This window comes from Puma concolor, chromosome A3, assembly GCF_028749965.1.
Source record: "Puma concolor isolate L17-30 chromosome A3, mPumCon1.1.hap2, whole genome shotgun sequence".
NCBI classification, from domain to species: Eukaryota; Metazoa; Chordata; class Mammalia; order Carnivora; family Felidae; genus Puma; species Puma concolor.
Window position 1 is genome coordinate 23,082,949 of NC_141669.1, and position 24,338 is coordinate 23,107,286.

A 24,338-nucleotide genomic window follows, 5' to 3' on the forward strand; every position below is an offset into this window, starting at 1 on the left:
GAGTAGATTCGCTGGACCACAAATACCGTGAGCAGGAGGCACAGGGCACCATGGACAAGGGGGTGGGGCCAGAGGCAAAGTCAGCAAGAGAGGTCTCTCCTCCTCCTCCTTCCTCAGGAAGTTACAGAAAGTGTGGTCTGAGAAATGTGTGTGGAACCGGACACAGATTCTGTTTATTCTATAACCAGAATAGGTAAACCCAAAGAGGCTGAATGGTTGGCGGTTGCCAGGGGCGAGGGAGAAAGAGGAAAGGGGAGTGATAGCTTCGTGGGGTTTTCTTTGGGGATAATGCAAATGTTTCAAAAGTAGGTACAGGTAGTGGTTACACAACATCGTGAATGTACTGAATGCCACTGAACTCTATACACTTTTAAGATGATTAATGCTGTTCTGTGAATTTCACCTCAGGAAGGAAGGAAGGAAGGACAGGCAGACGTGTAGCTGGAGTGAGAGGTGGGTGTGTGGGGGCAGTTTCTCTTCCTCTGCCAGTCCCTGATGGGGGCACAGTGACGCCTAGGACTCTGGGGCTGGCTGAGTCGGCTCTGAAAGGAGGAAGGGCTTCCCAGAGCCACCTGGTTCTCCTCCAGGTCCAGGTAAGCGTGGGACACCTGGACACTGGCCCCTGTACGCACCTGGGCACTGAGCAAGAGCATCACAAGCCTCTCAGCTGCAGGGACCAGATGGCGGCCTTTCCCAGATGGGGCGGGAAAGGAATGCTTTGGGACACATCCGCACCAAGAATCAGTTCTCAAAAGCAATGGCGAGTAAGTGTGAATGTGTTTGTGAGGGCCTGTCTAGCGGATGGGCAATGCCGCCAGAGGAAACCGCCCATAATTTGGAACCAGAAGGATTGCTTGTTGGTCCCTGCTCTGCCAACTAATGGCTACGTAGTCATAAGTTAGGCACTTTTTAGTTCTGAGTAAAAAAATTAAAGCCACACGATTACTGGTGGAGAGACAAAATGGTATAGCCACTTTGGAAGACAATTTGACAGTTTCTCACAAAACTAAACCTGCTCTTTATAAACCTGCAATGGTGTTCCTAGGTATTCATCCAAAAGAGTTGAAAACCCTGCACGCAGATGTTTATAGCGGCTTTATTCATAAATGCCAACCAAGACGTCCTTCAGTGGATGGATGGGTAAATGAACCGTGGTCCATCCGGACACTGGAATATTCTTCAGCACTAAAGAAATGAGCTGCCAAGCCATGAAAAGATATGGAAGAACCTTACATGCCTATTACTCTGTGGAAAGAAGCCAAACCACAAAGGCTACAGCACTGTACGATTCCAACTACGTGACATTCTGGAAGAGGAAAAACTACAGAGACAATAAAAAGATCAGTTGCCAAGGGTTAGAGGGGAGGGAGGGCTGAATGGGCAGAGCACAGAGGATTTCTAGGCGGTGAAACTACTCTGTACGATACCACAATGATGGAGAGAGGGCGTTCGTTATGCATTTGCTCGAGCCCACAGAATGTACGACACCCGGAGTGAGCGCTAATATAAATGATGGGCTTTGGGTGATAATGACGGGTCGTTGGTGGGCCCACATGACTGAATTCAGGTTCGTGGACCGTCAGCTGTACGGCTCTGGTGGGGATGTGGACAGTGAGGGGCTGTGGGCTTATATGGGAAATCTTTGCATACTCCTCTCAATGTTGCTGTTATCCTAACGCTGCTCTAAAAAAAAAAAGTTTATTTAAAGAAAAAGGGACTGGAGGGGTGCCTGGGTGGCTCAATCGGTTAAGCATCCGACTTCGGCTCAGGTCATGATCTCACGGTTTGTGGGTTTGAGCCCCGCGTCAGGCTCTGAGAGGACAGCTCAGAGCCTAGACCCTGCTTCGGATTCTGTGTCTTCCTCTCTCTCTCTCTCTCTCTCTCTCTCTCTCTCGGCCCTTCCCTGCTCACACTGTGTCTCTCTCTCAAAAATAAATAAACATTTAAAAAAATAATTTAAAAAAATAAAAAAGGGACTTGAACAAAAAAAGCTCTCACTGTCGAGGGCTCGCTCTTCAGGAGCAGGGCTCTGAGCATTGCACATCCATGTGGCATTTAGTCCTTATAACCATCAGATGGCTGACGTGTCCAAGGCCAACCAGCTGGTCATTGAAGAGCCACAAGTGACTCTGAAGCACCCGCTCTTGGCCACCTCTCTGCCCCAGCTGAGTGTGGAAATGATGATGATGCCCTCCCCTGCCTGGGTGGTTATGAGCAGTAAATGGGCCTGGGTGGAAAGGTCCTTTGGAGAGGCTTCCAGAGAAGCTATTATTTGATGGAGTGGAAGAGGAGGAAGTTGCTGTGTAAAGGGTATGCGTGGAAGGCTCTTGGAAAGAGGAGCTCAGTTTAAACTCAAGGCAGTCGCCGTTCTCAGGCCTGTGAGAACCAAGCATGTGGATTGTTGGGGTGCCAGGCTCTGGCCTCTTACCCTGGCACTCCGGGGTCCTGGGGGCAGGCCGGGGCCATCCCCACCCATCCCCTGCACTCCTGGCCGGGAGCCCGGTCCTCGTGGCCTCTCCGGCCTGGCAGTGAGGCGGAGTGTAACGAAACCCTGGTGGCTTCCCCTGATTTTTCCCTCTGAGGATGGAGTGCAGAGCAGACCCGGAGGGGTCTAGAGCCGCGTTAGCGGCCATTCAAGGCTTTCAGTTGCGCCGGGTCACTCGTTAGCTGCATGGCCTTGGACAAATGGAAAATGGAATTTCCAAAATGAGGATTCAAATACCAACCGCGCAGGGTTGTTGTAGGATTACATGAGATAATGTGCGTAAGGTGACTCAGATGCAGTAAACCTTGCATAATGATTAATGCTATCATTAGGCAGCCGTCCTTCCTTATTACAACATGAGGGACAGGGACCCAGACGAGGGATGGGGACCCAGAGATTAGAAGCAAGTCATTCAAGGCCTCGCAGCCAGTTCGCGGCAGGTCTGGGCTTCCTCTGCAATCGTCTCCACCCCTGCCTTGGTCAAGCCTTTTCTGAGAATCCCTCACCCAGGGGTGAATTGACAGGGGTGCATTTCACACCTGAACGATGCCCCCTCGCTCGCTCGCTTGGGCAATGGGATTACAAAGCTGCAGGCTGTTACTGTTTCCCAGCTCTGCCACTGATTTGCAAACCGGGATGATTTGGTTGAGCTCCTCTGGACTGAGGCTCTACCCGGCTTCCTGGGAGACGGGCCTCCTGTGGGAGACAGCTGGGCTCCAAGGGATCAGCACATCTCTCTCTCTCTCTCTCTCTCTCTCTCTCTCTCTCTCTTTCCCCTTCCTTGAGTGAGTTTAGCATTCCAGAGCCCCCGGCCTGCAGCCGGAATCAGTATCCAGATACCTCCCACTCCCAGCTCTCCCGAATGGACCCGGACTCATCAACATTTCTCTGACTTGGTGACACTTAGCCCCGCCTCTGAAAAGTGCAGCCTGGGATACAGATCTTCTGTCCAGTTAAAGTGACTTAAAAGTAATTCTTTTTGGAAATCTTCACAGCCATTCCAGAGATCATGACGGACACCTCGGCCCCGTGAAACAGAGCTGAGGAGTTCTGGCTCCTATAAAGCTGTCTCTGACACCCCAAAGCCAGGCATTGACTGACCAACAGTCTTTGCCCCCCGGGACAAACCTTCCCGCTGGTGTCTCCGCCCCTCTGGAACCCCCGCTTCCTCCTTGTCCTCCTCCCACCCGGGAGGCCATGGCTACTGTCATTCCCCACTCCCCAGAGCCAGCTCTCCTTTGGCGTCCCTGTGCCCTGCTCCCAGAGCCACCCCAGGAGCAGGGGTGAGGTTAGAGACATGGTAGCATGGGACCCTGAAGGGGCCCTCTGCTTGCCAAGCCCAGCTGGGGCATCCATGGAGAGTCCACACGAATGACCCCCAGCACTTAAGCAGCGGGCCTCCAATGCTCCAGCTGTTCCAAACACTTACCAGATGGTAATCTATCATAGCAGATACTATCATTACTCCCCTTTAGAGATGGGGAGATTGAGACCCAGAGAGGCGAAGTAACTTGTCCAATGCCACACAGCTTGAAACTGGCAGATTTGAGATTTGAGCCCATCATCTGGGCCAGTGTGCCACTGGAACACCGGAGACGGCCACCCCCTTACTTAATTCCACTCACCCGTCACCTCTTCCCTCGGCCACTGACAGGTGCCTTCTGTCATGTCTCCAGCCACATCCTCGGGACACGGCTGTGTTCTTGATGTAAGAAAGGACAAGTGCCCGGGGCGGAGGGCCCCAGGTTGAAGCCCCTCTGCCTGCTTTCCCTGCCCCGCGGGCCCAGTCTCCTCCCCACCTGGGAACCCTTCAGGGATGCTATGATCTGAACGTTTGTGTCCCCCTGCCAAATTCGTGTGTTGAAAGCTAACCCCCAAGGTGATGGCATTAGGAACTGGGGCCTTTTGGAGGTGATTAGGTCATACATGGGCTTAGCGCCTTTATAAAAATGGCCCCGGAGAGATCCCTCGCCCCGCTTCTAGCATGTGAAGACACAACAAGAAATCAGCAGCCTGCAATCCAGAGGACCCTCAGCCGGCCATACTGCCACCCTGACCTTGGACTTCCAGCCTCCAGCCTCCAGAAATGTGACAAATAAATTCTCGGGTTTATAAGCCACTGACCTGGTCTGTGCCATTTTGTTATAGTGGCCCCAAAGGACTAAGAGAAGTGGCTTAGTGTGGCCACCTCGCTACCAGGACGACCTGAGGCAGCAGGTCTGGGGGCAGGTCTGGAAGCACTCTCAGCTCGGAGGGGCCGCCTGAGACGGTGGCCTGCAAACCTGCACCTGCTTCCGGGCTGAGGATGTGAATGGGACACCCAGAAGTGGGGGGCAGGAGGGGGTGAGGGAAGGAATTGCCTCCAGCGCCAGCCCTACCTGTCTCCTTCTTCACCCCTCCTTGTCTGCATCAGCTGCTCTAGGAGCAGACCCTGCCCAGCCCCCTGCCACCTTCTCCTTGCCTTTTCTCCTCCAGCCCGGACCCTCTCTTCCATCAACACACACAGCCTTGGTTCACTTCCATCCAATGAGGAAATGCCCACAACACCGCTCGGCACAGGGCCCGGCAGGTAGGGGCTCAATAGGTGCGAGCTTCCTTTCCTTTTGCCCGTCAGCTCCCCTGGGCCTGGCCGCGGCCATGCAGCCGGGTCATTCGCCTTTAGGCCTGCTGTCATGGGTGATGCTCTTCTCCCTCCTCTCCACCTAGGAAACTCTTTCTCCTCCTTCAGAACTCAACAGAGGTGTCGCTTCAGGCAGTGAGGGGCCCCCACCCCGGCTGCCACAGTGCTCTGCTCATGCTTCTCAGAAAACTTTCCTGGAGGTTCTGATGCTGTGGGTTTGTTTGGTGTCTCTAGACCCAGCTCCAAAGGGTGAGTACACATCTCTTCCTTTTGTCTTTGACTTACTTAAAATTCCTAAAAATTGCACAAGTAATTCATGAGTGTGTGCATACTGTAAAAAAAAAAAAAAAAGGCACAATGCACAAAAATATAAGCCCCAATCCCTCCCCAGAAAATACCATAGTTAATAGCTTTGTGAGTATAAATCTGTATAAATTGATTTAGTATCTTCTTACATAAATGAGATTAACCTACGTACATTGTTCTATGGCTTGCTTTTGTCATTTAATAATAGATTGTATGGTGGCGCCTGGGCGGCTTAGTCCGTTGAGCGTCTGACTTCGGTTCAGGTCGTGATATCCCAGTTCGTGAGTTCAAGCCTGGCATCAGGCTCGCTGCTGTCAGCACAGAGCCAGCTTTGTATCCTCTGTCCCCCTCTCTGCTCCTCCCCCTCTAGTGCTCTCTCAAAAAAAATTTTTTTTTAAATAATAGATTGTATGTGTGGTAGGCAGAATAATGCCCCTTCTCCCAAAAATGTACATGTTCTAATCCCCCAAATCTGTGAATATGTGACCTTGTATGGTAAAAGGGACTTTGCAGAAAAGTCCTGAGGAAAAAGAGGTTGTTTATGCTGGATCATCTGGACGGTCTCAATGTAAGCATAAGGATCTTTGTAAGAGGGAGGTAGGAGGGTCAGAAAAAGACAGATTTGAAGATGCTACTCTGTTGGCTTCAAAATGAAGAAGCAGTGGGGGTGCTGGGTGCTCAGGTGGTTAAGCGTCCGACTCTTGGTTTCAGCTCAGGTCGTGATGTCACAGTTCATGAGTTTGAGCTACGCATTGGGCTCTGAGCTGACAGCGTGGAGCCTGCTTGGGATTCTCTCTTTCCCTCTCTCTCTCTACCCCTCCTGTGCTCATTCTCTCTCTCTCTCTCTCTCAAAATAAATAAATAAACTTAAAAAAAATAAAATAAAATGAAGGAAAAGGACACAGACAAGGAAGGCGGGTATCTTCTAAAAGCTGGAGAAGGCAAGGAAATGGATTCTCTGGAGCCCTCAGAAGGGAATACAGCTCAGCAGACCCCATGTTTTTAGCCCGGTGGGATTTTTGACCTATGGAACCGTAAGATAATAAATTTGTGTTATCTTAAGCCAATAAATTTGTGGTAACTTGTTACAGCAGCAACAGAAAACTAATGTGCGCTTGAGGTGGTGTATTAGATTGCCAGGGATGCCATAGCAAAATGGCACAGACTGGATGGCTTAAAACAACAGAAATTTATTTTCTCATAGCCCCAGAGGCTAGGAGTCCAAGATCAGGTGCCCACAAAGTTAGTTTCTCCAGACGCCTCTCTCCTTCTCATGCGGATGGCCATCTTCTTGTTATCTCTTCACGTGTTCCTTTCTCTGTGTGCCCATCTTTTTGTCTCTTCCTTTTATAAGGATGCCAGCCAGATTGGATTAGAGTCCCACCCTAATGGCCTCCTTTTAACTTAATCACTCCATTAAAGGCCTTATTTCCAAGTAAATTCCAATTCTGAGGGATTGGGAACTAGGCTTCCGCAGTATGAATTTGCAAGAGACGCAATTCCACCCATAATGTGTGTACAATCTCATTCACTTTCCAAAGTCACCCAGTGAATTAGAACCATGATTATCATAATTTTATAGGTAAGGAAACAGGCACAGAAAGGTTAAGTTACTCACCCAAATTTACACAGCAAGTAAGTGGCAAGGCCAGTCTGGGAATTGACTGTTTATATACTTCACCCATTTTTCTATGAGGTGATTTTTCTTTTTGGTTTGCAGGTGCACAGGTGTTCAGTAAGCATTGATTGATTGAAGGAATGAGTGGGAGCAGTTCCCAGGACTCCTAGAAGAACATGGGCCAGGCTGGGCCAAGCTTGGGTTTCCCTTCCTACCTCTCCAGGTTAGCAATACTTACCTCCAGGAGAAAACCAAAAGACAAGCAGGAGGTGGGTGTCCACAGAGGATGGTGGGAGTGGGAAGGTACCACCCTCTATTCATCAACTGAACACAATCCCGGGAGACTTTCTGGAGGAGGGCGATGGTCTGGTGTCTCCTAACCCTCGGGGAACCATGGCAGACAATTTTGTAGCTTGGGGTATCCCATGGACAGTCCTGGGGTTCTAGTGCCGAATCTCTCCACCTCCAATTCCACATTCCAGGTTCCAGGTACTCAGGTGTCTCAAGAGAGCTCTTCCTCAATATGAAAAATCTAGGCCAGCTGCAAAGAAGAGATGGTAGATGTCTCTGCCAGCTGTCTCCTGGACATTGGCAGGTGGCCAACACTCACAACCCAGGCAGGGCTTGCCTTGACCTGGCCTGACAATTCATTCTGGTCACTGTGGCAAAGGGGATAGCTACCCAGGAGGCTTAGGCAGGTCTGTGGCTAGCTGCCCAAATCAATGGGAATGCCCCAGTTACCTCTCAGGGAGGGCAAATAATGATGGCCTCAACACACTCAGCCCTCAGATCAGAGCTCCAGAAGAACTTCCCATGTCAGACCTTGCAATGGTTCGGGGGCTACTATACTCACCCACAGCCCTGCTTCTTGACCCCTTCTCTCTACTCCAACCTAGTCTGACATGGATTAGATAGTAGAGACACTCAGCAAAAACTCTGTCTTGATCCAATATGGCGCTCAGAGTGGGGAATCTGGGGTCCAAATAGAAGCTGGATAATTCCCATTTCTTCATAGGCTCTTGGTGTGAAGAAGTGTCAATATCTCCATTCTTCCTACTTGGTATTCTAAGGGTTGAGTTTCCTCTATAACACTTCCAGAGCAGAGTGGTTACTCAGTCTTTGCGTGAACTCCTCCAGTGATAGGGACCTTACCACCTTACAAAGCAGCTAGTTTCATCCCCCGGCAGTTCTCATTGCTGGAGAGTTCACCCTTACATGATCCTTCCTTACACCGTGTTGCATCTGTTTCCTGCTCTCTCCGTCTATGGTCCCCACAGAAGATGGCCATTCCCTGTTCTTCATGGCTTTTCAGAGATTTGAAGGTAGCTACTGGGTCACTTCCTCTAAGAAAGAACATCATGGGGATTAACAGGAGGAAAATCCAGTCCTTTCAGACCTCAGGGAGGGTTTGCCCTGCTACAGAGAAACTGCTTTTCTATCCTTCTCTGTGGGCCTGTGCACGGGCCTAGGGCAACAATATGGTGAGTCTCTAGGCTCTTTGGACTACAGACACATAGCAAGCACATAGCCTTGCTAGGTGGGAGAACCTCAGCCTACTGTCTTCGTCCCAGGGGAGTGTTTCTGGGTCCCGGGAACCTGGCGATAAGGACATGGTGTCCTAGAGAGAGAGAGCTCTGTACTCAGAATTTGACCACAAGGCCCCCAGTCTTGGTTCCACCCCTTCCTGGTTGGGATCCTATAAGCAGGTTGCTTAAATTCTGAGCTTTAGTTTTGCCCTTTGTAAAATGGGAAAATATCTCATTGTGTTGCTATGAGGATCAAATGACATCATATATAGGAAGATGCTTTGTCAACCAAAACATACTCTACAAATGATTAGCCAATTCAAGTGGTTAGTAAAAGGGCTTGCAGAGCTTAGAGCTTCTTTGGTCTGGGCCTTCCTAGCGGATGAGTGTCTGGAGCACAGCTGGTTTTAAGAAGGCTTCTGACTCCTTCTCAAACCCCATGGCTGGTCTGTGGCACCTGGAGGGGCTCTCTACTGAGGGTTCATGGCCTCATCCTGTATGACTCCTGCAGGGCCGCTGTGCCCACATCTCCAGAGAGGACTCTGGCCCAAGTACCTTACCCCAGGCTTTGGAGACCCGGAAAGAGTGGGTAAGCGTCACAAAGTCAAGGTTTGGGGTTGGGACTGGGCAGGAGGTGCAAGGCAGGGTCTCTGGGCTTGTAACTGGCTCTTCATTCTTCTCAGAGGCCCCAGGGCTGCCTGCCCAGAGCTGTGTCTGCCCAGCCTCTGCCATCACTCCCTGCCTAGCCTTTAATTTAGACAGAGTTTAATTCTAACCCCCCAAACTTGAATGGGTTTTATTGAGACCAGCAGTGGAGGGACTGAGAGTCAGGGAACACAGCCTAATGACAGTGGAGGAATTACAAAGCGAGAGGGTCTCATTTAATCCAACCCCCTCATTGGGCAGATGAGGCCCCAGGAGGGGAAGGCTGCCCCAGGCGGGTGGTGGCCAGGTCGGGTTTTTTGTGTTTCTGCATGGGGTCTCCTTTGTCCCAAGCCAGGGATCTTTCCTGAAAGCTTTCTTGGCTCTGTGCAGACTCTGTGCCTCCAGCCTGTGGCCCGTGACTCCATCTGGGCTCCCTGACAGACCTGAGTCCATGACCGGGCAAAGATGGATGCCGCCCTCACTCTCCCAGTGTCATGGGAGCAGAAAGGCCAGGAGCCTCCACAAATAGCAGCATGTTGCCACCTGCCTAACCCCAATCCGGTTTATCCTGAGTTAGCAGAAGCCCGTGAGGTGTACTTCCCAGGTGGGGCTGGGCTGGGCAGCCCATCCTTCCTCATGCCACACGGGGCCCCGAGGGTGGCAGTGCTGCAAATGGGGGGAGGGGGGGATCCTGGAGGAAGGGGAGCCAGGTCTGGATTATCTAGGGGGTGCAAGCTGAGGTGGGGCTGGGGGGCAGGCAGACTGTTTCAGGGGGCACGTCCCTACCCACAGGGGGCAGCACCTACCCCAGGGGGCAGGAACATGGGCCAGTGGGGGCATTTGCCCAGCTGTAGTCACATACTGGGCAGGCTAGGCTATGCCGGAGTCCTCCTCTCTCTGGCTGCCCATCCTCTCTGCTTGGGCTCCCAGCTATAAAGCAGGAACAAGTCCCATCCCTTACCTGCCTGGGGGGACATTGAGCAGGAGTGAGATAATGTCTGCAGGCTCAGCCTTCCACGGAGGGAGGCAGCCTCTAAACACAGGTCTACTTTTACTGCCTAGAGCTCTGCCTGGCTCCCTCTGGGGGCCCCTGCTGCTCCCTGACCCCCAAGGAGACAGGAGCCTGGCCAGTGTGTAGGCCCCATGGACCCATCCTAGACATAGTGGAGGGAGCCCCCGAGCTCCAGCACCCAGTTCTTAGAGCCGTGGGCCTGGATTAACTCCTCACAGCCCATTGTTCAGGGTTCAAGGAGCCACCACCCCCTCCTGGCATTCTGGTTCGACCAGGAGTCTGGGCGGCTGGGCGTGGCTGGGGCCTAATGAGCAGGGTGTGCCCCGAGGACTTGTTAGGAGCTGGGTGACAGCTGTAGGCAGGTCCCCACCCACGGTCGGTGGGCGGGCCGTCTTGCACAACCGTCACCTGCGCGAGGCACCACATGGCATCTTTGCCAAGGGTTTATTTTTAAAAAACAAACGCTCGTCTTTGGTGGTAGGGCTGGGAAATATTTCTAAATACTTAAAAGACATCTCACTAACACTTTTTAACACCCAAATCTACTGTTCAGGAAAGTGATGCAAGTTCATAGGGTTTCCAGCCCATTACAGAGACGCTAGAATGCCCAAGCCATAACTGGGTTCTTGTCTCCTCCAGCTAAGCCCTTGCCTGGGACTTTCAAAAGCAAGAAGCTTCTGCAGTCACTGGGGAATCATGGGCAGGGGCCTCACACCTTGGCCATCCCCCATGTCTGTGTCAGGATGAGTTCCCTGCTCCCTGGCTCTGTGTGGGCAGACACAGCTGCTGCTGGGCCACCTTGTCCTTTCAAGGGCTGAGCGTCATTGGCAGGAGACAGGGCTTCCTGCGCCTGCCTGGTTTCCAGAAGCAGCGCCGTCACCTAAGATCTCCAGCAGACCATGGAGTTCTGGACGAAATCAGTCCTCCAAGGAACGACCAGCCAGATGCAAGGGGCTGTCCATTTGCTACTGAGAGTCTTTAGGGGACACTGCACTGTTGTTGAGATGTTGTCCCGTGCCTTTCAGCACAGGTTGGTTTTGTGGGTATGTGGGAGTGGGTCCGTCGAGGACCATTGCTGAAATACCTGCACATTTCACCATTGCGTGTGCACCTGGAGTCTTGCCTTCCGGGTTCTGCCTGTCGCTGGGAGGCCTCCAGTTTAGAAATGGGGTTGGGGGATCAGAGGCCTCCAGGGGAAGGCTACGGAGAAGACAAGGACAGGCAGGCCTGAGGAGCAGTGGTGCTAAGAACGTGCTCTGGGACCTCTGGTGGATGCTGCTGGGTCTAGCAACACAGGGTGAGCATCTGGGGACACCAGACTTGTGGGAAGTGTGCGGCAGGGCCCAGAATCAAGGTTGTTCCTCTGGACTCTCTTTCCCATATCACAAGCGCCCAGCTTTGCAGTTCGCTGTGGCAGGCTCTGAGGTATTGAGATCAAACCTCCTTTGGGGGAGCTCTTGTCAGCCCAACTTCTGATCTAGCTCCAGCCCAGTTCTCTCTTCCGAGTCCCAGACCCGGTAGAGCTGACTTCTCTTGCCTCGTCTTCTCAGGGCCATGGGTGGGCACCATTGCCCCTAAGGAAAATGCCCATGGAATACAATGCATACCTCTTCCCTGTCTGCGCCCCATGCCCCAGTCCCTGTACTCCAGACACAATGGCCCCCTGGGCTTCTAGGACAGTCTATGTTCATTCTGCCAGATATCTCTGCCATTCATGGTAGTTGCTGTTCTTACCTCTATTTTTCCAATTTATTTCAGAAAGATTAAAATCCCACCTTCCCTCTTCTGGGGAGTACTCTTCATCTAGGCCATTAAAAGCTGTCTCTGTGGAGGAAGTTTCCATTTCCAGCAAGGGAAGGGGATTGTTGGAAAGACTCAGAGGCTGATTCTTAGGGCAGGTGACAGCCATAATTGGAGGCGTCGAGAATAGAAAATCTAGAAGTATCTTCAGTCTTACAAGTAAGACAGTTCTATATTGTGATGAAAGCAATGAGGTGATGGGGGAAGAGGCTATGCCTAATTTAGTAGGAGAACTTGGGCAAGTCCACTCTCCATTCTGAGCCTCAATTTCCCCATCTGCAAAGTGAGAATGATGAATCCCACCTCTCAGGGTATTGTGACGACCAAATGAGGTATAACCCTTGCGAAAACTTTAACACAGACCCAGCATGCGGGGGATGCTTAATAAATGCCAGCTCTCTTTCCCCTTCTCACAAGGCAGCCATCCATGCCAAGCACCCCGAAAGCATGTACTTCCCCCCGGGCACGCAGGACCGGTGAGAAGGTAGGGGACCCCATCAGCAGGATGATGGGGATGGTAAAAACTGGGGCCCTCATGCTTGCCTCCTAATAAGCCTGAGTTAATGAACAGCATGATTCACGATTCGCTGCTTCTCCAGGGTGCCCTTTCTGTGTGCCTTCCTCCCATCTGGGCTCCACAGCTGCTGCCACCCCCATTCCACTGACAACATCACTCCTCAGCCACGCAGTGGGCCTGGACGTTAGCCACATGTGGGGGGTCGACTCTCGTTCGGCCCTGCCCCAGCCTGGCTCCCAGACAGGCAGAGCCAGAGGGGAGTCCTAGCCAGTGCTGAGGACCTCAGCACAAAAAGCCCTGTGCTCGTGTCTGCCATACATATATGTATATTTTTTTAACAGATGACAGACTTGGCCAAGGCCACGTAGGGTGTTACCTGTGGAGTCCAGGCTCATCACGCCCCCTCACCTTCTTCCTTCCTTGGGCCCTGCCACAGACGACACACACCCGAGGCAGGGCCTGCTCCTCTTGGCACACGCAAACCTCTAGGATACTGACTGGGCTTGTGGGGCCAGCTTCTCAGGAAATGGATTCATAGGAGAGGTCTCCTGAACCTTCCAGCTAATTCTCTCTCTGTCCCCTGGGGAGTCAAGGTGGGCAGAGACTGAAATTTAAACGGTCCATGATGTTCTTTAGCCCCAGAGCCAGGCAGCCCTACAGAGAGGACTTCACGTCCACAGGGGCACCCGCTCACTTCTCCACTGTCCCCAGCACACCGCCCATGTCTGCCACCATGACACTGGGCTGATGGAGAAGATGCATGCTGAGTGCAGAGGCATAGCAATGACGGAAGTAGAGAGCAAGGTCACGACCTCTGGAATATTTGAGACCCCCTCCCCCAACCACACTTTCTCCTGAATGTCTGCCAAGTGAGCAGGATGTTGGGCATTGAGGCCAGGCTTGCAGAGTGACCTCGTCCTCTGCCTGGGACAGAGGGGAGGATGGGCAGGACCCTCGCCATCCGGGAGGATGGCAAGCATGTCACATGATAAGCATGGACCACAGGGCTTCAGGGCTCAGGGTCCCCACCAGCCAGCCCCACCACTGAGCAGGCCTGCAGGGCCCAGAGGGCAGGATGTGGGAGGAGCCCAGTCACCTTGACCAACCCTCCCTGACTGTGTGAGGTGGGGTCTGGGCCCAGGGAGTGGGGTGGGAATGAGAGAGACCCTAAAGACCCAATATGAAGACACAAGAAATGAGGCTCTTTAGGGTAGGATTCATCAGAAAGTTGTTCCGGAACTTCTCTTCCCTAGTAGTACGAGCAATATCAGCATTTGAGACCTTCCCTTCAAAACCCATCATGGTGCAATCTGGAAAGCCAGGACACTGTTGGGGGACACTCACTGCCAACAGTCAGATAGCAGGTGCCCCGAGAGCAGCATCATGGCAATACTTGCATGTTATATTTTATTTCCTATTGTACTGTTTTGTGATCCAATGTAACCTGTGATTTACCTTGGCCCTTCTGTTTCAAGAGGCCACATAAATATTATATTAAGAAGTTAAGGGGCTCCTGGGTGGCTCAGTCGGTTAAGTCATGATCTCATGGTTCGTGGGTTCTAGCCCCGCGTCGGGCTCTCTGTGTTCTGTCGGCTCGGAGCCAGCTTTGGATCTTCTGTCCACCTCTCTCTCTGCCCCTCCTATGCTTGTTCTCTCCCCACCCCCCAAAATAAATAATACTTTTAAAAAGAAAGAAAGAAATTAAGCTGTGTGTGTTTGAATCTTCATGAACAAGGTTTGCTAGGTTGTGGTAGCATGTTGTGTTCATTTTTATTGTAAAATACACATAACATAAAATTTACCTTATTAAGTTCAGTCGTGTTAGGTATATTCATATTGTTGTCCAACTGATCTCTATAATTTTTCGTTTTGCAAAACTGAAACTCCATACCCATTAAACACAACTCCCCAATTCACCCGCTCCCTGGCCCCTGGCAACTGTTTTTTTTTTTTTTTATTGAGGTGTAGTCTACATACTGTGAATGCATAGATCTTAAGTGTAAAACCTGATGAGTTTTGACAGATGACCATACATACCTATGTAATCATGTATCTAATCAAGGTACAGCATATTTCCATCATCACACAAAGTTGCCATATTTCTCATTTTTTGTTTTTCAGTCTTAATTATAATCAGTCACCTTGTGATAATGATTTCCAGAACATTAGATCCCCAGAACTTTTCTGTCAACACCCACCCCCCTGTCTCAAGGCCACCAATGTCTTGATTTCTATCTTCATGGATTGGCTTTGCCTGTTCTAGATCTCATAAAAATGGAATCACCCCATATGTATGCTTTGTGCTTCTCTTTCTTTCAACATAATATTGAGGTTCAGCCATGTAGCATCTATCAGTAGTTTATTCATTTCTACTGCTGAGTAGCATACCATTATATGAAGATAACATAATTTGTTTATGTGCCCACCTGTGGATGGACATTTGGGTCATTTCTAGTGTTTTGCTGCTATGAACAAAACTGCTATGAAACTTTTTGGACAATTTTTGTGAATATGCATTTTCAGGTTTCTTGGATAAATACTTGGGAATGGCATCAGTGAATCATAAGGTAGGTGTATATTTCACTTTGTAAGAAACTGCTAGTTTTCCAAGATGGTTGTACCATTTTATGCTCCCGCCGACAATGTATGAGTTCCAGTTGCTCCATGTCCTTACCAGCGTTAGGTACTGTTGCTCTTTTTAAGTGTGGCCATTCCAGTGGGTGTGAAATGTTATTGCACATTTCCTAACACAAAGATGTTGAGCAATTTTCATTTGGTTATTGGCTACTTGTAATCTTTTGTGACCTGTCAGGTCAAGTCTTTTGCTCTCTTTCATTTATTGGGTTGATTTTTTTAAAAAAAATCTTTTTATTATTGATTTGTTGGCATTCTTTATATATTCTGGATACCAGCACTTTGTCAGATATATATATTGTGAATATTTCTTTGCAGACTGGCTTGTCTGTTTTCTTAACAGAGTCTTTAGATTGCAAAAACAATTTTTTTTGATGAAGTCCAATTGATTTTTTTGTAATAGTTTGTGATTTTTATGACCTGTTTAAGAAAACTTGGCCTTCTGTCAGGTCATGAAAATTTTTGTCTCTGTTCCCTTTTAGAAGCTTTATAGTTTTAGTTTGTGTGTTTAGGTCTGTGATCCACCTTAAAGAAATTTTTGAGTATGATGTGAGGTAAGGGTGATTGCTCATTTTTAAATATATGACTATCAAATTGTTCTAGCACCATGTAAAATTTAAAACTTTGCTTTACCCATTGAATTACTATGGTGTCTTTGTTGACAATCAGTTGGCCACACCTGTGTGCGTCTACTTCTGGACTCTTCCCTTGATCCCATTGTCCATTCTTATGCCAATACTGTATGTACTACCTTGATTGCTGTAGCTTAACTGCAGGTCCTAAATCATGTAGTGAAAATCCTCTATGGGGTAGCAAGTTTTTGAAATACCAACTCATTCCTTCCAGTATTTATCCTTCGCGCTTTTCACCACTCAAGCAATTATTTGCTGACTGCCAAGGGGAAGTGAGCACAATCCCAAGACACAGGGAAGGAATAAAGGGAGACTTTTTGGCTTTGGTTCTGAAAATCTAAGTCCTTAGGGGAATAGAGACATAAAGTTTGGGGAAAACAGCATGCTAGAGAGCACCACCCCCCATCCCTACCCTCTACTTCCAGTTAATAGCACTTCTAAGACTACAGAAAAATCCCCTAGGCTGTGTAGAAGGAATTAGAGCAATTACACACCCTTAAATCTGGGGTTAGGATCTCAGGAGCCATGGAGACCTCAAGGAGGCATGGGGCAGCCTTGTAGAGCCCCCCATCTCTGATGGCCCAGGAACAGCAGAATGAATGCTGGACCCTCAATGTGGCCTGGGGAGAGCTGCACCCGGAAGGGGCTGTGGGTCAGAATGATGACCCTCCCAGGAGAGGTTTGGACAGGTGGCCCTGCAGGAAGTCACCCCAGTGCTTTGACTCTCTGTAAAACTCTAGAACATCAGTCTTGATGCTAAGAAAAGGGGGAGGGGTCACGAATCCACGGCAATTAATGTTTTGCCACTCTGGTGGCAAAGATGTTTCAGCTGAGAAGAAAGAAATGTCTCTTAAACATCTCTGAGTTTACTGCTGAAGGCTTATTCTGGCTTTATATGGATCTTCTAACAAACTGTATTTAAATGACTAAGTCTAATGTTAATAAAAAGTGGGGAGGGGGCAGAAGACCCATCCTTTCTGATGGGAGAGGAGCTGGCTGAGAAGGATCGGGCGCCTGCCTCACTTGTGTTCCAGCCCCTGCCTTTAGGATCTCAGACTTCATCAAACAAATCATCCTCACAGTATGTTCTTCTGCGTTCTAGTTTCTCCATCCTGAAACACCCTAATAAAGTCCTTACATGTAATGCATCACTCTTGAGCAATCTGAAGGACATCACGGTGGATCCCAAGCAACATGTTGATATCCTCACGGAGCCAAGCTCGAGGGTGAGCCCTGCTCCCCACACAGGAGTGATCGTCTGGCAGCAGAGGCTCAGGGTGAGGACGCCATCTTGCCCTGGTTGCAAAGGACATTGAGGTGAGGCTGCCTCAGCCTTCACTGTCCTGGCCTTCCTTTCCACGCCATCCGTGCCCCGACTCCACCCGTATTAGGTATGGGGAAACTGATGCTTCAGCCCTATTTATTAAGTGCCAGGACAGTCCAGTTTGTGTGCTGCTTTGCTTATATTAGAATGTTGAGCCCTTACCTTAACTCCAAGAATGTGAAAATTGGCATTTCAAGACGCGTTGAGTTAACACACCCCTTTGCTGTGATCCCATTTCCACCAAAGGCTCAGAAGTGGGACACACGGAAAATGGAAAACAGACCAAAAATGCCTGCTTGACTGGCACCACGGATTAGGGTGTGCAGGAAAGAATAAACACACAAGCACACTGTAGGTCGGGCCCTGGATTAGGGCCCTTTCAAAGCAGTCCAGGCTAGGCTGCCAAGTTCAGGTTGCCCTGGGCCATGCTGTGCTGTGGTGAGGCCAGGGGTGCTTGGGTCAGAGAAACACAGTGTCCTAGAGCTCAGTGTGAGCCTCTGCCCCCACTGCCCAGGCCTCCCAGAGAGGCATTGGGGCAGTCACCCCAAGCTGAGAAGGCGGTCATCACTCAGGGGTTGGAAACAGGGAAATCGGTCAAAGGACTTCTGGCTCATTGCTAAATCAAGCCGAGCTGCTCTTAGGGTCCCGTGACCCCTTTCCCCCAGAATGGACTCTTGGCACATGTCTAAGTGGCCCTGCTCAAGGGAGCACTGAACTCATTTACCCTGCCAGCAGTTGGGCCATGACGTGCTCGGCCTCTTACTCATCCTGAAGTCATCAGTCATGTTTCCAGGAGTGTGAGTAATTTGGGGAGGGTGGGGGAGGGGGAGAGGGCTCCCAGGTGGGGGTGGGAGATGTCGAAGCGGCCATGTGGCCCAGATGAGCCCTCAGCCCTCTTACTCTGAAGCTGGATATGCATCCTTAATCTGCTTTCATGTGTGGAGTGTGTGTGTGTAAATGTGGGCAGTTTAAGGAAACTAGAAACCAGAGCAACAGGGACTTCCCCCTTCAGCCCCAGGCAGCTGAGAAAGTGTGGTAGCCCAGAGGAGGGTGCCGGTTCAGTGCCTTTTGGACTTCTTAATAATATATAAACTCACATCAGTCTAACACTCTATTCCATTTGTCCCTCTGTGGGGACTGAAGCTCAGAGAGTTCTGGTGGGTGCAAATGTCCCACCACTGGGAAATATCAGAGATGGGAGTAGAATCCAGATGACTCGACTGGTCTAGACGCTACACCTCTGGACCGTGAAGGCTTCCTTTGACCAGAGGGCTTTGTCAGCCTTTGGGCTTTGTTGTTTTCTGCAAGATCAGTTTTCCATAGCCAGGCTCAGCCTGGACCTGATATTTGTCCCCTGCTACTTTCCGACACCACATTCTCACAGAGGTCCCAGCAGTGGGGGTTACGGGTGAGGTCCAATCCCGGATCGTTTCTCCCTCCTGCTCTCAGGTTTGGCTGTCTTAAGGGTGGAATGTGTTCCAAGGCAGTGACAACCCTGTGCCCGAGTTTCTTACATTTCCTGGCATACTCCGCCTGCCTGAGAATGGTTGTGATATATCCTTCATTCTCTGGTAGAAGAAACCTGGCAGAAAACACACCTGGAAAAGAAACTTCCATTTTGTGAGCACCTACTATGCTCCTGGACATGGTGCTATGTTTTCCATGTATTATCTTTTTGGATCTTCACAAAAATTCCCTGTATACTACACAGGTAATATTATCCACGTTACACAAATGAGGAAACTGAGGCTTCAGAGGTTTATAACTTGGGCTCCATCACCCGACTAGTGAGCGAGGGAGGCAAACTTCGAATCCAGATCTGACAGCTGGCTCCATGCTCTCCACTGGATCATCCTGCCGCGGAAAGTCTACACCAGCCTGGGGATTACAGCCTAGAACACCTCATCTGGGCTGCTAACCTCAGATAGAGATCAAAGAGACATTGTCATGGGAGAATGGCTTTTTGAGATCAGAGCCTCTTATCAGCTGAATTGTATTTCACCCCCCTTCCCCAAATTCATATGTTGAAGTCCTAATGTGACTGAATTCGGAGACAGGGTCTTTAAAGAGCTAATTAAGTTAAAACGAGGTCATCTGGGCCCTAATCCCATGTGACCGGTATCCTTATAAGAAGAGATCAGAACACAGCCACAGGGAAGGCCATGTGAAGACACAGAGAGAAGGCAGCCATAGGGAAAACCAAGGGGAGAGCCTTCAAAACTCCTGAAGACACCTTGATCTTGGGCATCTCTCTCCAGAACTGTGAGAAAATAAATATCTGTGTTTAAGCCATCCGGTCGGTTATGGCAGCCCTTCAAATTAACTCAGAGCCCCTTTTAAAAATCATCTTTGTGGGGCGCCTGGGTGGCTCAGTTAAGCGTCCAACTTCAGCTTGGGTCATGAACTCGCAGTTCGTGAGTTTGAGCCCCACGTCGGACTCTGCTGATAGCTCAGAGCCTGGAACCTGCTTTGGATTCTCTGTCTCCCTCTCTCTCTGTTCCTCCCCTACTTGTACTCTGTCTCTCTCTCAAAAACAAAGATTTAAAAAAACTTTTTAAAAATCATCTTTGTGTTCCTAGCTGCTGCACACAGCAGGCATCGAATCCATGTGTGTTGATTGGCTGAAGGAAGGAAATGCCATGAACCCTGTGCCTCTCCAATAGTCAGAAAGAATTCAAATTTTGATTTTTGTACCAGCCTCTGTCCTCCTGTTGAAACTTCCTGTTTCTGAGGAACAGAGATTTTTACAGATCCCAGAGGACATCCAGTAAACCCAACAGCTATTACCAAATAATTCTGGTTTTGATGAGCTCAGCGGGTATGAATCAGAAACAGGCAGAGTGGCGTTTCCTTTGAAATATACCCAAGGTTTAACGTTAGAGGGGAGAAGCAAAAATATATTTGGGAATTTATTGCCAGCAAGGAAATATTGGCAATGTTGGCACCCCAGGCCAGCTGGAAATGGTCTTTCCTTCCTTCTGTGTGGACAGGAACCACCATGGGCCTGAACAAGGGAGATGTGGCTATTGCTCACACACAAACAATCCCTTGGTATCCGGGGGCCCATCCTCATGGTTCTTACCTGGATCTCCTTTTTTCAAAAGAGAATTCCAATGGGGACGGTCCTTCCTGGGAGCCCTCATCATCTTGGTGGGCTGTGGCCTCACAGGAGGACGTGGCCTCACTTTCCTCAGGAGGACCCCCCCCCCCCCCGTAGCTTCCCCCCCAGACATGGAGGTTCAAGACAGTGAGGGAGCACACAGCTAGGAGCTGCCCAGCCCTTGACTAGGGAGCCAGGATTTCTGGATCTGTGATGGGAGCAGATAGGGCATGGCTGAGAGGGCCCAGGCTGAGTGGACCCTACATCACAGGGAAGCCTAGCTTAAGGGCACCCTGTGAAACTGGCTGTGGCCCAGAAGGAGCTGTAAAATATCCTGGAAAGTGAGTTCAACCAGGAGGTCGTAAGGAGGCCTCATGGTGGCCAGCTTCGGAAGCTGTGACAGCCCTGGCTTCTGATCCTGGCTCTGCCCGCTTCTTGGCTGAGAAGCCAGGGCCAGCTCATTGCCTCAAGTGCCTCAGCCTTTCCGTCCGGCCACTGGGGGACACCTCCGAGGGTCGCTGGAGGTGGTGTGGGGGATGCTTGGTGGCACCTCCAGCACAGGCCAGACCCCTGTAAGAGGTCCATCCCTGAAACCCGTCCTGTCTCCTGAGCAAGCCAGGCATCGGTCTATCAGTCACTTGCGGAACTGCATGAAGAGTCTCCTCTCCCAAGGAGGGGGATCTGACCACACTCTCCCAGGTTTTCCCCGTCAGGGGGCCTCGCCACCTGGAGACGGCCTCTGAACTCCTTTAGGACTTCTTACCTCTTCCTTCTTACCTCTTCAAGCTCATTTCTCGCTGCCTCTCCCTTCACCCTCTCAGGAACTACTTACAGTTCCCCAAACCTTCCCTCCCACCCTCCGTGCCTTCAAGCACGAATCTCCTTCCTGTGCCTGAAACTCCCTGCCTCTCCCTCCTTCCCCTTCCTCCGTCTGGCTTCTGCCTACTCCTCCCACGGGGACTTATCCCAGCCGGCTGGCCCTTCCCTGGCCACTCCCTCTGAGAGGAGACTTGCCTCCCCCCACCTCCCTGCATACCTACACCCTGCAGGGGAACTTCCCTTCCTGCCAGGCCTGGATCCCCCAGCACCACCCCCCCCTCCCGCCCCCCATCAGCTCACTCTCCCTCCCTGCTGCCTAGTCCAGTGTCTCAAACATAATAACAGCTCCATAAACGTGTGTTGACAGAATTAATGACTTACTAAATGAAGGACTTCTGGATACAGGGGCCAGGCTCATAACTGAGTCACAGGGCTCCAGTCACCATGCTTTGCCCCCACCCACTGACCTGGGTGAAACACTCCCCGTGGTGACGTCACTAGCTACCCTCAATTCTCAGAATCACCTATGCCTTCTTTCTTCTCCTTTCACTCCCGTCTGCTTCTCAGCCCCCTCCCCCTCCTTCCGCCTCTTCCTCCTCTGGGGGCGGCACATCTAAATAAGGCCACACTCCCCCAGGATCCGTGAATTGTCATGATTTTCACCCAGTCACGACTCTCGGGTAATGGGGACGTAGAGCCATGAGATGTATCCCCAGATGAGAGATGGGACAGATAGGATTGCTGTGGGACACCTACGGTTGGACAGACACAGACCCCGTTGTAAACATGGGGCTCTCGTGCTCTCCGGCTAACGGAGGGGGCACCCAGGAGGACATAGGTGGGGGAAGGAGGAGGATGTTTGACATGGGGTGTGGCCTCTTAAAGCCTCCACATTCCAAGGCATGTTTGGTTCTGGCATGGGTGTGGGGGGGCACCACCCTCGCCCACACACTCACGCCTGGCTGCCTACTGCCCCTCGGGGAGGGCGGCCACCCTGCCCCAACACCACACAGATGATCAGGCAGGAGCCCAGAGGTGACTGCTCCGGCCACGGGCCCCAGCCATCCTGGGGAGACATCTGTCTCTTTCATTTCCTTTTGCCCCTCCTTTCCTTTTCCTTAAGACTCCCCCCATTTCATAAAATATTGGGTTGTGTTTTTATGTTTATTTAGTTTTGAGGTAGAGAGCATGAGTGGGGGGGGGATAGAGAGAGAGTGGAACAGAGGATTCGAAGCAGGCTCTACGCTGATAGCAGAGAGCCTGACACGGGGCTCGAACTCACAGACCGTGAGATCACGAGCTGAGCCAAAGTCGGACGCTCAATCGACTGAGCCACCCAGCCCCACTTTTCACACTGCATTCCAGAGTCTCCGTGGAGGGAGCCCTGGAGGGCAGGGGGAGTGCCCATCATCCCTCTCCCAATCTCCAGTGCCTAGCACAGGATCTGGCCAAGTAGGGCGATCACATAATTTATCATCCAAACTGGGACACTTCAAGAATGAAAGGAGGCTATTAATAATTATGTCAGGACAACAGTTGTAATCTGGGACGAAAGAATGGGTGAATGAATGAATGAATGAATGATCTTTTTCTTTTTGAAATGCTTCTTTATTTTCAGAGGGAGAGGGAGGAAGAAAGAGAATCTCAAGCAGGCTCCATTCTGTCAGCACGGAAACCGATGCGGGGCTCCGTCCCACAAACTGTGAGATCATGACCTGAGCCGAAATCAAGAATTGGATGCTTAACCGACTGAGCCACCCAGACGCCCCTGAATGAGTGATTCTTGAAAAGGTTGAAACTGTTGGCATGGAGGCATCCATGGCTGCCAACTTCCATCAATGTCACTGTCAAACAGAAGGTTCAGCCGTGTGTATCATGCATACCATATTGCATTGCAAGGTCCGTCTTTGTTCTTCTCTCACGGACAAGGACTCCTGTGACAGAGGGAAAGCTGGGCTGGGGCTATAGGGCCACGCTGGCACTGCTCTGGGCGTCCTCCACTGTGAGCACTGCTCGCTGTTCACTTGGGTGCCAGGCCCTGAGCGGTGCACTTTATGTTCATCATTGCATTTAATCTTACACCAGCCTTACGAAATAGATCCTCTGAGTACCTTTTGCAGGTGAGTCATCTGAGGCTTAGAGAAGTTAAATGACTTGCCAACCGTCACCCAGCTACCAACATCAGAGCTGCAACCCATGCCCAAGTCTGTTGGGCACCAAAGCACTTCTAACATTCCCCAGGCCTGCCCTTGGTGCAGCCTTCTCAGGGAGAGGACTGAAGATAGATGCCTGGGGGTGTCCTGTTTAAGGAAGCAGACATGCTCGCCCCTGCTCTGGGCCTCGGTGCCCCAGCAATCTCAGACCCACTGCTGGAGAGGAGTCATCTGGGCCGGGGCCAGGGTTTTGTCTGAACAGGAACAGTTTGTCCCCCTGGAGACGAGTCTTGCGTCTGATTGTGATTGCAGGGCAGAGTGCTGGGTGGGGCAGTGGCCAGGCCAGGATGGTGAGATGTGGGCTGTTTGTGGGCCACAGCCTTCTGACCCCTCCAAGGGAGAGGACACTGAGGCCTGAGCATTGTGCCTGAGTTCTCAAGGCTAGTGAGAGTGGGTTAAGGAGGAGAAGGCCGGTCCCACCACCGCCCCCCCCCCCCCCACACACACAACCAACCAAGTGCTCTATCAGCCCTTCTACCTCCTGTCCCCTGTCCTCCTCACTCCCACACCCACCCCTTGGAGGGCTGAGGAGTTTCCTTGATACCTGGCCTGCTCGTTATTTTTTCCAGAACGACCACCTGCAGCCCAGTCCCAGGCCTCATGGTCTGAGGCCTCCAGCCCAGGGTGAACCATACTGGATCCGACATCCTGGGGAAGAGGCTGGCGGGGGCCTGGCCAGGCTGAAATGGAAGAGACGGAAACAGTGCCAGGACCCCTCCTCCCTCATAGGATTCCCAGGTCCCTGGAGGGAGAGGGCTCTGTCTGCTCAGGAGCTGGGCTGGGTGGATGGGGGGTGGAAGAGGAGGTGGGCCAGGCTGGATCTAGGCCAGGAAGGGGCTCAGCCAGGGCTCTGTTGGGTACTCTCCCAGCTCACCCCCCACCTGCCGCCTCTGCTTTCCCAAGACTGGCCTTGCAGGGCTGCTGGGCCCTCTGGAGATGCGAAGGCCAAGCACAACTGACTGGCGCCCTCTAGTGTCCGCCTGGCAACGCCCGGGTGGCTCTCTGGGGAACAGGTGCATCTCACACACAGCTCCCCGGCGCCAGGCCAGGGAGAGTCCCCCAAACCCATCATTTATCTCCTCATCAG

The 24,338-nt window shown here is 51.2% G+C and overlaps 1 long non-coding RNA gene across 5 annotated transcripts; it reads left to right on the forward strand.

Annotated features, from left to right (window-relative positions):
* The first annotated feature begins 1,926 nt into the window (after positions 1 to 1,926).
* On the forward strand, positions 1,927 to 21,269 carry LOC147582317 (uncharacterized). 5 transcript variants are annotated; one of them, XR_015248969.1, is made up of 4 exons: positions 1,927 to 5,054; positions 5,192 to 7,298; positions 15,053 to 17,186; positions 18,831 to 21,269. It is a non-coding gene; the product is annotated as an uncharacterized LOC147582317 (long non-coding RNA). The 5 variants fall into 5 exon arrangements; XR_015248970.1 differs by lacking the exon at positions 18,831 to 21,269 and having other exon boundaries at positions 15,053 to 15,096; positions 16,898 to 17,907; XR_015248968.1 differs by lacking the exon at positions 18,831 to 21,269 and having other exon boundaries at positions 5,192 to 5,354; positions 7,132 to 7,298; positions 15,053 to 17,907.
* Positions 21,270 to 24,338: the final 3,069 nt, after the last annotated feature.